Genomic DNA, 16,840 nt, shown 5'->3' with positions numbered 1-16,840 from the left:
CCACATCTCATTGCTCGCCCTCTTCCTCAGCTCGGAACCACATAGGGAGGCCCTCCTGCGGGTCTTGACGGCTGCACAAGTTCCCAAAGGTACACCTCCGGATCGGATAGAGGAGACCATCAACTCCATCTTCTCCAATACCTTCTCGTTTTCGGATGATGAGCTCCTCTCTGAAGGATGTGCACATTCCCGGGCGTTGCACATTGTCTACAAGTGCAACAATCACATCGTTGGTTGAGTCATGATTGACAACGGCTTCGCACTTAACGTATGCCCGGTGACCACTTTGAAACAGATGAACGTGGATCTCAACCGCGTCCGCCCAAGTAAAACAGCGGTCCGAGCCTTCGACGGCTTGCGGAGGGAAGTGAACGGGGAAATCGACCTCCTCATAGATGTTGGCCCGTGCTCTTTCAGCGTCACATTCCAAGTGCTTGATATCCCGAACGCCTTCAGCCTACTACTCGGAAGGCCTTGGATCCACTCGGCCGGCGCCATTCCTTCTTCTCTACATCAGAAGCTGAAGTTCATCGTCGAAGAGAAGATTATCGCGGTCAAAGGGGAGGAAGATTACGCCATCTACAAAGAGACGGTGGTCCCTTATATCAGCGTTAGGAATGATGAAAATCTGCCCTTCCACTCCTTCGACACCATCTCCGTCATTCGGGATTACGGAGAGATCGGGCCATCCCGCGCCGACCGCATGATAGGGAAGGTTCTCTTGCGCCACAACTACATCCCCGGCGCCGGCCTTGGGGCACGCGGACAAGGGATCAACCGCCCCATTGAAGTTAAGGAGTACAAGCATAGGAGGGGACTCGGCTTTTGCCCCTCCTGCCATGAAATCATTGAAGCCCGCAGGGGCAACCATCTTCACCGCCTCACTGTGCACTATGGGAGGCTCAACAGGAGCATGCAAGTTCCCCCACTGTCTCACTTTTTTTCTTGGACCTCCACTCATCATCGGGAGCACCCTTGACGGCCTTTCCTCGGACTTCAATGACACGCCTGACACTTTGCCAACCGTGTATGCCGTCACCGAGGAGATCCTTTCAGGGGTTCACATCCACTCGGCGCAGGAAAATGAGGAGCTTAACAACTGGACCTCAGTCCCGCGCTATTCGGCTGTGATCGCCGATGTGTAAGACTTATCTATGTACAAGATGTTTCCCGCGTGTCGGCGTAACCGTAGGCCACACAGCGGAAGAGGGATCTCTGTTATGGTTTCACGATTCATACTATCAATGAAATCCCTACATGCATTTTTGAACTCCTACGTGTTTTACCTTCTTTCCCTACTATTTCGTTCGCAGCGTTCTAAATTTTCTAAAACAATTCTTTCAATGTCCCAGGCTCCACTCGAATCCAAATCTTCGACACGTCGATTCGAACCCACTCGAAGAATGTCTTGGAGAGCCCGGACCCATATACTTCGGGGAGGGGCTCGACGAAGACAGTCAAGTGCCTGAGATAGAAGAGAGTTTGCACCGCCTCGAGGATCGCCAGCTCACCTCAGTCGAGCCAACGGAAGAGATTAATGTGGGCACCGAAGATGAGCCCCGTACCTTAAAGATTGGCACGGACTTCGATCCAACGCAACGAGCCCAGATGATCGACTTCCTGACGAGATACCAAGAAGTCTTTGCTTGGTCCTACGCCGACATGCCGGGTCTAGATCCATCGATAGTCAAGCACTTCCTCTCGCTAGACACTGAGAAGTTCCTGCCCAAACGGCCGCAACGAGCAAGCCTCCTCCTCAGCATCAAAGAGGAGGTTGTCAAGCAGATCAACGCGGGCTTTCTCGAAGTTTGTAACTATTTCGAATGGGTGGCAAATATTGTGCCGGTGGAAAAAAAAGACGGAAGGGTTCGAGTCTGCATCGACTACCGAGACCTCAACAAGGTTAGCCCCAAAGACAATTTTCCCCTGCCCCACATCGACGTACTAATTGACAACACGGCACGCCACGCCCAATTTTCTTTCATGGACGGCTTTTCCGGATACAATCAAATTCAGATAGCTGAGGAAGACAAGATCAAGACGACGTTCACTACGATGTGGGGAACCTTTTGTTACCGCGTCATGCCTTTCGGCCTCAAAAATGCCGGGACAACTTATCAAAGGGCTATGGTCACATTGTTCCACGATATGATGCACAAAGAAGTCGAGGTCTACGTCGACGACATGATTGCTAAGTCCAAAGAAGGAGAAGATCACCTCGTCAACTTGAAACGTCTTTTCGACCGCTTAAAAGAGTACAAACTCCGGCTTAATCCGGCGAAATGCACGTTCGGCGCCCGGTCAGAAAAACTGCTAGGATTCGTGGTCAGCGAGCGCGGCATCGAAGTAGACCCGGATAAGGTCAAGGCAATCAAAGAGCTTCCTCCGCCGTCGTCGGTCCGTGAAGTACGAGGCTTCTTAGGGCGATTGAACTACATCGCACGATTCATCGCAAACCTAACAGACAAATGCCAACCACTCTTTCGCTTGCTCCGCAAGAACGCGGCGATCGAATGGAACAAAGAATGTCAGAAGGCCTTCGACACCATCAAGGCATATCTGGTTCAACCGCCTATATTGGTTCCGCCTACACCAGGCCGCCCCCTCATACTTTACCTAACGGTACGCCGACAATCATTGGGATGCATGTTAGGGCAAGAGGATGAGTTCATACACACAGAGCACGCAATCTATTATCTGAGCAAAAAGTTCACCGACGGAGAGTCCAATTATCTAGAAATCGAGAAGATGTGTTGTGCATTGGTGTGGGTCATGCAGAGACTCCAACAATACACGCTTTATCACACGATTCGCTTGCTGTCAAAGACGGATCCCCTGAAGTATTTGCTTGATAGCCAATCCTCCATGCGGAACATCGCTAAATGGCGTTGTCAGTTAACGGAGTATGACATTGAGTACGTATCCCGCACCTCGGTCAAGGGGCAGGCGATCGCGGATCATTTGGCAGAATTCCCAATTAAAGACAGCACGTCGATCAATCCCGACTTCCCGGATGAGGGGATTCTCCAAGTAGAGGGCGAGGAGGAAAAACCATGGTGCAAGATGTACTTTGACGGTGCTGTCAATTCCGCGGGGTCTGACATCGGCGCAGTATTGATATCCCCAGACGGACGCTACTACCCGGTGGCGGCAAAAATTGACTTCCCATGCACCAATAATGTGGCCGAGTACGAGGCATGCATCCTCGGTCTGCAAGCGGCGATCGACTTCAAGGTAAAAGAGGTAGACGTATTCGGCGACTCTATGCTCACAATCTTCCAAACATTAGGGCAGTGGAAGACAAAGGACGCGAAGTTAGTGCCGTACCACGAGTACCTCGAGAGGTTAATGGAGAATTTCGAAGACATCTCGTTCACTTATACCCTACGCATGAAAAATCAGTTCGCAAATGCGCTTGTGACGCTCGCCTCTATGGTGAGCATCACGAGGGAAAACCTTATCAAGCCCCTCGAGATTGAGATAGCCAAAGGACCGGCCCACTGCAACGCAATCGAAGCGTCCGAGGCAAAGCCGTGGTACGAAGACATTAAGAACTTCTTACGAATCGGCCAATACCCTCCATTCGCTGATCGCCGCGATCAAAAGACGCTCAGACGCCTCGCGATACACTATTTTCTGAGCGGCGAGATACTTTACCGCCGTTCCTTTGACTCCACGCTCCTTTGGTGTATCAACGAACACGAATCACGAAGTCTCATGGAGAAAATGCACGGGGAAAGTTGTGGGCCTCATATGAATGGTCTCATGCTCGCCAAGAAGATTATGCGCTTAGGCTACTCTTGGTCCACCATGGAGACTGATTGTGTGAAGCACGTAAGACATTGCCACCAATGTCAGGTTTACGCCGATCAGATCAAAGCGCCGCCCAATGAGCTACGCCCCATGACAGCACCGTGGCCCTTTTCAATGTGGGGAATGGATGTGATTGGCCCGATCAACCCCAAAGCGTCTAACGGACATATGTTTATCTTGGTGGCAATTGATTACTTCACCAAATGGATCGAGGCTATCACTCTCGCGTCGGTCACCGCAAAAGCAGTGGCCCGTTTTCTCAGACGCGATGTCATTGCTCGGTATGAAGTCCCGGCGATGATCATCACGGATAACGCCAAGAACTTGAACAACAAAGTCATCGACGAGCTCTGCGCCCAATTCAAGATCCAGCATCGCAATTCCACTCCATACCGTCCACAAATGAACGGTGCGGTGGAAGCTGCGAACAAGAACATCAAGAAGATCATTGAGGAAATGACAGTGAATTACAAGGACTGGCACGAAATGCTCCCTTACGCTCTCTTGGCGTACCGAACGTCAATCCGGACTTCCACGGGGGCAACTCCATATTCCTTAATTTACGGCATGGAAGCAGTCCTCCCTATTGAGGTTGAATCCCTTCCATGAGGATCCTTGCCGAAGCCGAACTTGAAGAAGCAGAATGGGCAAAATAGCGTTACGAACAGTTAAACTTCATTGATGAAAAGAGACTGAAAGCGCTATGCCATGGACAGTGCTACCAGCAAAGAATGGCTCGAGCATTCAACGCAAGAGTCCGTCACCGCGAATTCAACCCCAGTGATCTCGTTTTGAGGAAGGTGCTATACGTCACGCTGGACTCCCGGGGGAAGTTCTCGTACAAATATGACGGACCCTTTGTTGTCAAGGAGACCTTCTCCGGGGGAGTTGTTATTTTGAGCGACATGGACGGAACTGAAAATGCGCTCCCGGTCAACGCTGATGCCATCAAGTAATATTATCCATGACCATCCATGTTTGTATTTCAATTGCCGGGCCTCGTGTCCTTTTCTTTTATAGCACCTTCCTCATTCATCTATACGTGTACCTACTCCCGACATTCTCTTCACCACGAAACCTTCCTGAGAGAAAAGAAAAAAAAAAATTCCGCTAGGTCGAAAACCTCCCCGAGGCGGCCTAGGCAAAAGTTAGGGAACGAGGGGCACGGCTTACGATCCCGCAAAGGGGAGTCGTGGCAAAAAGAGAGTATAAATCATTTCCCTTGCTAGGTCGAAAACCCTCAAAGGACGGCCTAGGCAAAAGCCTGAGGATTCGAGAGGTGCGATCCCACCCAAACACGGTTGATTGTAGCAAAAGGTGAGCATTCATGTGAGAAGAACCAAATAAAATGCCCCGCTAGGTCGTCATGCATCTCGCGGCCTAGGCAAAAGTTAGGGGACAATGTCGGCTCGACCACGAAAGAAAGGCAGCACTTCACGTGAAGCTACAACAAGTAGTGGTTCGGCAATCTTCAACGCAAGCAAACTCTCTTCGATTCTCCGGGCTCGAGACTCGCCTCGAAACGGGGTCGAATCAACGTATCCTTGATTTGGAGGATCCCACAAGATCTCTCCCTTAACCCTTATGCACATATTCCGCGGGTCATCCCGCTTCATGAAAGGCCATTCCCCCCATAGGGACACGGCCACCCTCCAAGCGGCCACCAATAGCAAATCCCCAACACATCTTTACATAGATCCTTCTTATACATCCTAGTCTCACCAATTAGACGCAACTGACATCCTTTGTAGGTTTCCTTTTCTCCATGCACAGGTGCGGCCGAGAACCCCACAGGGCATCTCTTTCTTGACGAACACGCGATTGACTCATGCAGCAGATCGCGACCTCGAACCGAATGGAGGGCACTATAGGGAGTCCACTTGATTCCAGTTCAGGAAAGCAACAAATGGCACTTCATAATTTTCGCTTCTCAACCATATGGTTACCCTGTGACAGGTTCGGGTACTTTTGCACATCCTCCCTAAGTATCCAACGCGGAGGGGCGAGCTACTATAGAGAGTAACAACAAGGCGGTCGCCGGGACCAAAAAGGGATGCTTCTCATGATCTTTGGTTACCTCCTCTAATCGAGCACGCAACCAAAGAGGGGCAAGCTATCAGCACCCTATTTTGGTCCACCGGCTCCGACAGAGGACTTCCAACCAAAGCTCGGGACACTATTCACGATTGGAAAGCCGGAGGCGAACGTACGGGCACAGAGTCATGAATAACAAGAGAAAAGCGGGGTCCACTAGGAAAGCATGAGAGGGCAATCGGAAGAGTAAACAGACGACGAGCCCCGAAGCAGCAGTAGCTGGCACTGTGGCACTATTCATCACCGAATCACCGAAACATCGAAAGGTGCCCAATGTGGGACTCAAAAAATCCCTCTCAGTGCTAAAGTGACCAATGACACGTCCGGGCGCGTTTCGGAGGCATCTTGCTTAAGCCGGGACCCCCCCGAACTCTCACAGACGCCTTTTCCGACAGGGCTCTCGGGAGCCTGGCCCACGGACAAGTAAACGGCATCCGAAAATGGGCTCGCACGCACCCAAGGACCACCGGGACCATGGAACAAGTTTCAGACTGCCTTTCGGAATTCGACTTGGCCTCCCGAGGGACGTCTCAATGGTCACGAATGCCTCTCAGCAAATCTCCAGGACATATTCATGACGAACGAAGACCACAACGGTCCCCGAACACCTCAAGGCATTCGGTGAACACTGATAAAACTCGGGTCACGAGTCCTTAGGCCACCTCCGGTTAATGGTCTTCGATCAAGGACGGTGATCCAATGATCCCACACGAGACGAAAAGCTCACCGGGAGGAGCATCACAATGCCCGGAGGAACAATTGTAGAACGAGGACGGTCAACTCCACTCTGAATGTCCAAACGAAGCAAAACCGATTCTCGAGGTGTCGAGTCACGCGAACATTCGTTCACAAGAAATATGGCGATATTAGGCTCATTCAAATTCTCTTCGGCAAGCATTCCAAATCTATCAATTAATCGAACCTCAGGGATTGGATGCGCGATCAATCGAGCCTCGAGCTTCTCCCGACTTTTCTCCTAGTCGAATGGGACCCACAGCTTAGCCAAGCCAAGCCCCAAGCCACGGCTCAATCCCAGCAGCCACGGCTCAGCCCCAAGCCATGGCTTGGTCGCATCAAGCAGCGGCTATTCCCCATGGCCGGCGGCTCCAAGGGTTCTCCCTTTCCCTCCACCACAAATTTGAAATATCTTCTTACACACACTCACATCCATCACCTCCCATCACCTCCCATCACTTCTCCTCTTACTTCCCCCACACTCTAAGTGACATTTTCCCCTCCCTAACCTCTCTTTAATTTTCGGCAGCCCCTTTAATCACCTCAAAGCCACACTTAACTTCATTTAATCACACCATTAGGGCATCCTTTATAAGCTCCAAGCCTTACTAATCTAATCACTTCTTCATTCTCACTCTCTCTCAAGCCAACTTCTCCCTAAAAAGCTCTCAACCTCCAGCCCATTCCCTCATCCCCGCACAGCCCGTCCCGTGGCCAAGACCGGCCGAAATCAATGGAAAACCACCCGGTATTCCGATTACCACCCGACCCGACTTAAGCCAAACATCCCCAAACTTCCTAGCCTACATATTTCCCACCCCCTAAGTCCATTTCCAGGCTTAGATTTTCCATTGGAAGTCCCCAACATCACGTTCCAGCCGTGAAGAGAGTCGGGTTCCGAGATCCCCCGCCGGGTGCACCTAGCTTCCTAGACGTGCCGTTTCCATCCACGACCTTGGCGAGTCGTGCCATCACATTCAATGGGTTCCTCACAACCCCCACTCTCCCCCGTGATGAGGCGGTCACGGTCCGAGAGCCCTACAACCGTGCACAACCTCCGTTCCGCTCCGTTCTTCTTATCGGGTCCCGTTAGCCTTACCAAGTTTTCTCTCACTATTTCGGGTTTGTCCAGGACTTGGCACGTTCTTGGCTGTCCACGAAGATCTAGATCCGTCCTTTAGGAGTCCAAAGAGCCCGATCTTGCATCGTGCCGTGGCCGGAGCTAGCATGCCGACCCCGTTTTCTCCAAGTTGCCTTACGGGTATCCTCCGTCCGTGACGTTCAACCGAGTCACCCGACCCCCTCGCCACTTCCCCTACTCTTTTCCTCGCACTCCGAGGCTAGGTAAGATTCCTCTATGACTTAAAGAAGTTAGGATCTTCGATGTTTGTTCGTTATGAGGCGTTAGGATGATTAACAAACCGAAATGCATGCAAGCTTAATACTTCTTATATTCCCATACAAAATGTACGTCGATTACCATGTTACACGTCCCTACAACATGCATGCCATGATGGGAAGTGACTCGGATCGGGGTAAGAGAGACGTCCAAGCCACGGTCGAACCGAAGGAACCCACGGTCTAGTCCCAAGAAGGGGACCCGTGAGCTCCTTTGGCTCATCCGTGGCTATGATGGTCTCTTCTCCCCCGAACATGGTTGGTTCCCATGTATTTACCGCCGCTTATTGCATGGAATGTCTTAACATAATGGGAAAGGATCCAAATCGGGATTGGAGAGTCCCCCTTGACCCGTATGAGCCATGGAGACTCACGGCCACCCTTGAGGGGATGTGGCCGAGAGTCCCCTTGGACCATCGGGTCCAAGGAGGCTTCTTCCGTTCCGAAGTGGGTTGGTTCCTGTGAGTTTATCTTCGGTTATCACATATAATGTCTTAACTTGATGGGAATACACTTAGATCGGGGTTATAGAGGCCGCTTTGACCCGTGTGAGCCGCGGAAACTCGCGGCCATCCCTCATGGGTGGTGGCCGAGAGTTTCTTTGGACCACACGGGTCCAAAGAGTCCTCTTTCGCCCCGAAATAGGCCGGTTCCCGTATTTTTCAATTCGTTGTTATATGAGTTAATGCCGTTTTATTGATTTCATTAAATACTTCATTTCTGCGTGTTTGCATGCCCGTTTGCGTAATTATGTTCATGACGGCATCGATTCGGTTAAAATATGTGTTATTCTCGTGCTTGACGTATTATGCATGCAAGACACGACCGAAATCGACGTAGGAGACCCTCCATAACCCAATCCAGGTCAAGAAGAGCTCTTGGCCTAACCCTTGGAGGAGTGGCCGAATGCTCTTTGACCCTTCTCGGGTTTAGGGTGGTCTCCTTCGTTGCTTCGGAGTTGTTCCTTGGAATTTATTGTATCCGTATTTTGTATTTTTTCGTTAGTCACGTGATAATTAAATGATAGGTGCGTTAGTTTCGGATAACCATCCATCGAGATCATAATCGCAACATGAAATGATAACCACCGGATAACCCCATGAATGGGAGGAATGGGACGTGTCACTCGACTAATCAAATCATTTGGACTAAATAATTGGATAAATTGATCACTAATTCGTAAACGCCATTTTTCCTTAAAAGATTCACAATTGTAAAGTACCGAGACGTGTAACACGAATAGAATCGGTGTCTAGTGAGTACTCGCGAACTATGACTCGAGTCCGGGCCCAATTTGAAGTGGCTCGAGTCGAGACGCGCGAGTCCTTTTTAGACCTCTTCGTGTCACGTGATCTTTAACTTATATGCGCACTACACATGTTTTACCGATCAAGGGCATGATCGTCATTCCGTGATTCATCGATATCCTAGGCGTTAGGGAGTTGGAAACACCTAGATCTATGGGCAGGAAAGGGCAACCCGTTCGGGTGCGAGTTTCATTCGCACGACCCATTCCGTTCACTTTCTGTGTTTCTACCTCCCTATCGTAGATTCGGTGGTGAACATCTCATTTTTGTTACAAAACACGAAGAACTGGATTAATCATGCATTCGACTTGATAAAACATTAGATAGTGGATAGGTGGAACGCTAGGTTCCAATCTATAGTCAAAAATACGAGTTTGGCAAATTCGGTGAAACCGCAGTGACACCTCACTAAATAGAGTTCTAAAACAAATTCACACATGTAATTGGCCTAGAACCATATCCCAGCCCACCTCTTTGTTTGCCTAGGTTAGATACATTGTTTGCTAATCAACCCCGGTTAATAACTGATTAAATCACGTACATTCGGCCTAATATACAACTTGTCTGTATTTATCTGTATTTATCAGTTTTTGTCTGTTTTTCATCAGTTTTATCAGTCTTCTTCTGTTTTCCATTTGCTTTTGTTGATCTGTTGCGGCTCGGGTCCGAACCCATAGGTTACGTAATACACGGGGTATAACACCCCAAATCACTGAACACAAGGTCCAACGCCTCCTAACTCACTGAGCGCTTGCAACCCGAGTGCGGAATGGGATCTAGCCTTGAGTCACCATCACACTCCAAGTATGGCCTATGTGGAAGGCAATTTGGATTGGATGTGTGAAACGCGTTTAGATATCACCCGGGAGCTCGATCGATCCAATGGTTACAGTGGGAATTAATCGGTTCTCCTGCAAACCGTCGTTCGATTGGACCCGACCCCCGGCTCTTCGAGCCCGCATTGCCTTAACTTATTTATCGGTTATTCAAATCACACGGAGAGCCGGAGTGGAATATTGGCCCAATGCAAATCGATCGGGATCCATTTACGTATTCAGTTATACTTTGTAATTATTCGGGAGAACATTGCGAGGATCTTATTTGTACATCTATTCATTCATTTGTAAGGATCCCCGATCGGTAAGCGAGAGGTCTGAGTGTTGAATCGGTCAAGTTGGTCTATTAATACCTAGAGACGAGTAAGCTCGAATACTCGCGGTTTCGGCTCACGCAGGGAGTCGACCGTCGTGGTTTGACGAACTGTAAACGTTAGGATAGTGAACCGACTCCTCGACGCACAAGCTTACTCATCTTTCGGGTTCTTGGCCCAACTTGATCAAATTCATCGACTTTACGGTGTCAAAACGGGTGAGTCAAGTGCAACCCTAAATCACGCGGTAAATAAATAAAACGGCAAGCCTAGCAAACTAGAGCACCGAAAGGGCGTGCGGGATATAGGCCCGCACGTAATAGAACCCCCAAATTCGGAATTTTCGGTTCCGTACGACCATTGCCTTAGTATTTAGGTGTACCTCGTACCCCTAGACCCGGGTGACTCAACGGCCCTCGACCTACGGGTCGTAAACAGTGAGTGGCGACTCCTTCTCACGTGCGTCCGTCGCGCGTCCTCGGGAAGGTGGATACTCTCGAGCCACGTTACGTAGGCTTCGCGCATGCGTGCCCCGACGAGATGAATTTCGGGTGCGCACACTCGTTTAGACAGCGAATTATCAATGTACGCGCGAATACGATTTTAATGTGCCTAATATTGACATGCTTCATGTGAGGGAATGGTCGGGCGACCCGGGGACTTGAAAGCCGGTTTTGCTCCGTTTGGATGATCTGATCGAAGTTGTCCGCTCTTGTCTCCTATTCGCGCCTCTGCATGCTATACTGCTCGTGTCGGCGTGCTTCGTGCTTTGGGCAGAACGGTTGACTCGTCGACCTCGACTAGATATCGATAACCGGAGACGTCATAGGAATCCGGGAACGGGGCTCGCTCAATGTTTTCGAAGTGTTCTGATGTGTTTGGAGACCACTGCTATCTTCGTTTGTCAAAAACGAGTCCCGAAGGTTTGCCGGGAGGCATTCGTGACCATTGAAACGTCACTCGGGAGACTGGTATGGTTTGCTTGGTCCGAGTCGAAATGATTTCCCTAGCCCTAGGGGTTGTTGGGAGTGGGTGGTGCAGAGCTCGGACGTTAACATTTCCCCGAATGAGCTCTGAGCGCAAGATTCCGTGTGAAAAAGGGCCCTTTTGCTGCCGGAATGGTACTCGGGAAGCCTAAATGGATTTTGTAATGCGATCAGGGTTCGTTTCCCAAGCCCTTGAGGTCCCTGGGATTGGTTGGCGCGGATTTTGTGCACTGACGATTTGTGAAGGAGGTCTCCGGCTACGTTTTTCTATAGAAAGGGCCCCTTTTTTTTCCGGATTGGGATCCACTCGAGAGATCAAGATGATTTCCGAAAAATAGTCTGAAACCGGTTCCCTGGTCCTGGTGACCTTTGGTGTGTGCAGGTCTGTTTCCAGGTGCCGTTTATCTGTTTGTGGATCGGGCGTCCTGGGACCCTGTTAGGAAGGCGTCTGCGAATGTTCAGGGGTGCCCCGGCTTAAGCAGAAGATTTCTGAAGTGCACTCGGAAGTGCCATTACTCATTTTGGCACCAAGAGGGATTTTTAGAGTCCCATATTGGATACCTTTTGACGCTTCGGTGATCTGACAGTGAATAGTGCCATAGTGCCGGCTTTTGTTGTTTTAAGGTTTGCTGCTTGTCTACTCCTTCAAGTTGTTTGTTGCCACCCTCTAGTTGTCCTAACTTCTCCTATATAGTCCATGCTATCCAACTACGTGTTTGACCCTATCGACCTGGCTGTGAATAGTGACCCGAGCCTCCGTTGAGCGTTCCTCTATCTTGTTCGTCGGGCTGTGGTTGGGGTCACTGTTGGTGTTCCCTTGTTGGAGCCGGTGAGCGAATGGGGTGCTGACAGCTTGCCCCTCTTTGATTGCATGCTCGGATAGAGGATGCAGCCAAAGATTATGAGAAGTACCCCGCCTGGTCCCGGCGACTGCTCCGGCACCTCCCCCATGTCCACTTACTCTCTTGTTTGGATACGTCGAGGTGTTATGCCTGAAAGAGAGTGCTTGTTAAAAACGAAAGTGCTCGTAGGAAGGTAAAGTGCTTGCTTAGGAGGAATGCCTGCAGAAGAGTGAATGTTTGTATGAAAAAAATTACTTGCAGAAAAGTAAGGTGCTTGTTCAAAGGACTGCAGGATCAACGGGTGAGGCTCGAAAAGGTGGGAAAAGGATTGAAGGAATGTAGGATCGACTAGGAAGAAGTAAGGGTGATTTCGTAAGAGATGCGGGATTGCCCCGAAGGAGGAATTCTAAAATCGGGACGGACTCGGAGCATGAATTTAAGAGTTGGGACGGACCCAAAGCAGAAATTTTAAAGTTAGGACGGACCCAATGCAGGAATTTAAGAGTCGGGACGGATCCGCAGGACAGACCTAGAGCATAAATTTTAAAGTTGGGACGGACCCGGAGCAAGAATTTAAGAGTCGGGATGGACTTGCAGGACGGACCTGAAGCAGAAATTTTAAAGGTCAGGACGGACTCGCAGGACAAACCTGGAGCATAAATTTTAGAGTCAGGATGGACCCGGAGCAGGAATTTAAGAGTCGAGATGGACCTGCAGGACGAACCTGAAGTAGAAATTTTAAAGGGCGGGACGGACCGAAGCAAGTATTTAAGAGTCAGGACGGACCTGAAATAGAAATTTTAAAGTCGGGACGGACCCGAAGCAGGAATTTAAGAGTCGGGACGGACTTGAAGCATATATTTTAAAGATAAGGATGGACCCGTAACAGGAATTTAAAAGTCGGGATGGACCCGTAGAACAGACCTAAAGCATAAATTTTAAAGGTCGGGACGGACCCGAAGCAAGAATTTAAGAGTCGAGATGGACCCGCAGGACGGATCTGAAGCAGGAATTTAAGAGTCGGGACAGACCCGCAGGACGGACCTGAAGCAGAAATTTTAAAGGTCGGGACGAACCTGAAGCAAGAATTTAAGAGTCGGGACGGACTTGAAGCAGAAATTTTAAAGATCGGGATGGACCCGCAACAGGAATTTAAAAGTCCGGACGGACCTGAAGCAGAAATTTTAAAGGTCGGGACGGACCCGAAGCAAGAATTTAAGAGTCGGGACGGACCTGCAGGACGGACCTGAAGTCGGAATTTAAGAGTCGGGACGGACCCCGCAGGACGGACTTGAAGCAAGAAATTTTAAAGGTCGGGACGAACCCAAAGTAGGAATTTAAAGGTCGAGACGGACCCGAAGTAAGGAGTGGGAATGTTTGCTTCGAAGGAAAATGTGGGAAATGCTGACGGAAAGACAAATGCTAAGGAGTCGCGCAAGGTGTGGAATAGGAGTGGTTTGGTTTGCTTGTCGTTGGGTCGGAGCTTTGCTTAGGACGTTGTCCTGAGAGTGCTGAGTTGTCAAAAGTCGACGTTGCTGCTAAGGCAATTGCGCGTTGGTTTGCCGGAGGTCAAGCTTGCTGTTGGGTCAGTTGCGTGACTTGCTGGTGTTGTCTTGTTGGAGGTTGGGGCCTCATGAGTAGTGATTGGTTCGCTGGGGATGCCCCGGCTGCACGACGAGGGACTCGAGCTCTAAGATGGAGCGCCTATGTACCTCGACGGATCGAGAATCAGAGTCTGTCGTAGTTCCCGCAGTTTGTAGTACCTGTGATCCTAACATCATTAGTAAGTCATGGGGTTACTTGCGTTGTGTAAGCACAGGTAAAAGGAAGTCTTTGCGACGAATGCTTCTCAATTTCGGGTCGTCCGAGTGACCCGTGGAGAGTTTTTGTTTTGGTGATGCGAATGGGATCCCGTTTTCGAAGGTCTCGATGCGAGGCCTCCGGGGCTCCTGTTGGCCATGCACGGGCATATGGAGACGCTCTCAATTGTGCCCCAACAACTCTATAGGTTGTTCGACAGGCCTGTCGACTTAGGACCCTTCTCGTCTAGGTGCCGTAAGGCGATTGCCTTTGTGACTCGCATAGGGATTTCTGAGCAAATTTGTCAGACCTCGGTCTAGTCATTTCCAGAGTGTTATGACTAAACTCTCGGAAAGGAATGTCTGAATTTTGGCTTTATGGTAGCCGGTTGAAGGGCGGCTGTGACCAGTTTGGCGTTATGTAAACAACAAGGAGAAATGAGAAAGCTTGGGGAGCACGTTGCCCCAGGCTAAAAGGAACACGAGTTCACGCCTGCAGCGAAATGTACCTTCCTTTTCCTTATGTTGTGTGGGTTGTGCAAACTGTTCGGACGGTGTGCTCGGTTGCCCACTGTGCCTAAGGAAGAATCTGCCTTGAAAAGTTGAGTTGTACAGGTGAGCCGATCGGGGATCGCGTTGGAGTAGATAACCTGGCTGTTTCCCTTGGGAATCCCTGGTCCGCGCAGTGTGCGAGAGCCTAGGGTGACTGTTTTGTTTATCTCTCATTTTACTCTCATTTTGCTACAGTTACCTACCTCGGTGCCGTACCTCTCAACCTAAAGGGGTTGATCTCTCCTTTTGCCACGGCCGCCCACAAGGGGTTTCTGACCGTGCCTCTCTTTTGCCCTAACTTTTGCCTAAACCACCCCCAAAAGGGGGTTTTCGACCTAGCGGGCTCGATTCTTTTGTCTCTCGAGTTTGTAAGGGCGAAGGGTTCGAAGAATTCGACCTCCGAGTGCATTGCATTCTGTCTCCGTCAAGGAGTTGCGTCTGTTGCTCCCATTTTTGTCGGGGTTTGTTGATTTCTTCGAATTGGCGGTGCCGGAGTTTTATATGTCGGCGGTGCCTTGTTTTGTTAATTGGCGGGTTTTTCTCGCGTCTTTTCTCTCTCTCTTCATTGGCGGGTTTTTCCCGCTTATTTTCACTAGGGTTTGTTTTGTGCCCTATGTCTTTGTTTGAAACTCCTCGGCTTTGCATCGTCGAGGCCGCTTTGGTGTGCTTTGCCTAGTGGAGACTTGGATCTTGGGGCTTGTCTTATGCATTCGAAAATCGAACTACGTGTTCTTCGCCCTTGCATACTTTACAAGTAATTTCCCCTATTGCCTAGAAAAAGAAAATGCAAAATTTCCCTAGTGAGTATGTGTATGTGATCGAGGTTGTCCTGGTGTTTGTTCTGGAAGACGCCCGTTCTTGATGCGGATGACTGGGAGCGTTCTAGTGTCGTTTGCTGGAGTGACCAACTATGGTAACCTCAGGGAGAAATTTAACCAGGGATGCCCTAGTGTACGCCGCTTGCCGAGTTCGTGTTGTCGCGAGCTTCAATCAGGGATGTCCCATTGTACGTCGCTTAGAAATGCTCATCGTGGGCGGATGATGTCCGAGGTAGTCTCAATGTGAATGATGAACGTGAATGCCCCGGTCTTCATTGTTAATGTGACCCGTGGTGGGCGCCTTGTACAATCATCATCCCCGATCGTGCTTGTGGCTCCAACATCAGTTGTACGCTGGAAAGGTGTGCTCTCGAAGCCGATAGGCATGCTTGTTTGTCGATTTAGACAGTTGCGCTGAAGGTATGCGGCTCGTTTGGACGTTTCCGTCTTCAGCTTCATAGGGGGTACGTCCTTGTCGGGCCCTTCCCTGCTGAAGTATAGGAAGAAAGACCCAATAGGAGTTCTCAGGGAGGTGTGAACTCGCGCATCGCTCTTCACCAGCGACCGACGTGTCCCTGTGAAGGATGATGCATTAGGCGATTATGCGGTGGAATATGTGGTTAGAAATGTAAGGTGGACCCATGGGAAGTTCCCTCGTCCACCTCGCGACCCATAAGGTGCCGCGCGTGGTGGACACTCAATTCTGGGAGTGTAATCATCACCACCCTGGAGTGGTCAGACCGTGACTGGGGACCGCATAGTTGTACTTTCCCCGATTGCGGGTTGGCATGCGCAGTCGTCCTAAAGAAGGCTCGAGGAGCCGGGTCTCAAAAGGACAGGTGAGTCGAACAAATCCGACAGAATCAATAGGGCATCTTTGGGACGATCCTAGTGCCACTTGAAGGGTTTGTTCATGTCGGGAACCCATTTGTGAATGCATATAAATGTAAAAGAGAGTTTAAGGAAGAGTGTGTGTTGCCCCGGTGGCTGGTTGATGGCCACAGCGGAGGGTGGGGTGGGCCCATTCTCCGGTCGGAGGTGTGACCGTGCAAATGACTCCCGTGGCGGGTGGGCAGGGCCATGCTCCGTTCGTCGGAGCTGTCGCCTGTGATCGTTCGTGGAGTGAGGGCTGGTCCTCAGTGTTTGGAGTTCAAGGAGGTAGCAGAGAAGTGTTTCCTGTCTCGATTGCGGTCGTTTGAGATTCAGATTGCCTTCTTGTCGGTTATTTCTTGCAATGAGAAAAGGGGAACAATGAAGGAGCAAACTATGTTCGCAATTTCAACGCAAGGGCGTAGGGGATCAAACTAGCTTAGTAGGCGTCGTGCGAGCGCGTCGAAGGTGTGTAT

Source organism: Punica granatum, chromosome 1 (genome assembly GCF_007655135.1).
Source record: "Punica granatum isolate Tunisia-2019 chromosome 1, ASM765513v2, whole genome shotgun sequence".
In the NCBI taxonomy this organism is placed as follows: domain Eukaryota; kingdom Viridiplantae; phylum Streptophyta; class Magnoliopsida; order Myrtales; family Lythraceae; genus Punica; species Punica granatum.
Note: the sequence above shows the minus strand (reverse complement) of the source record.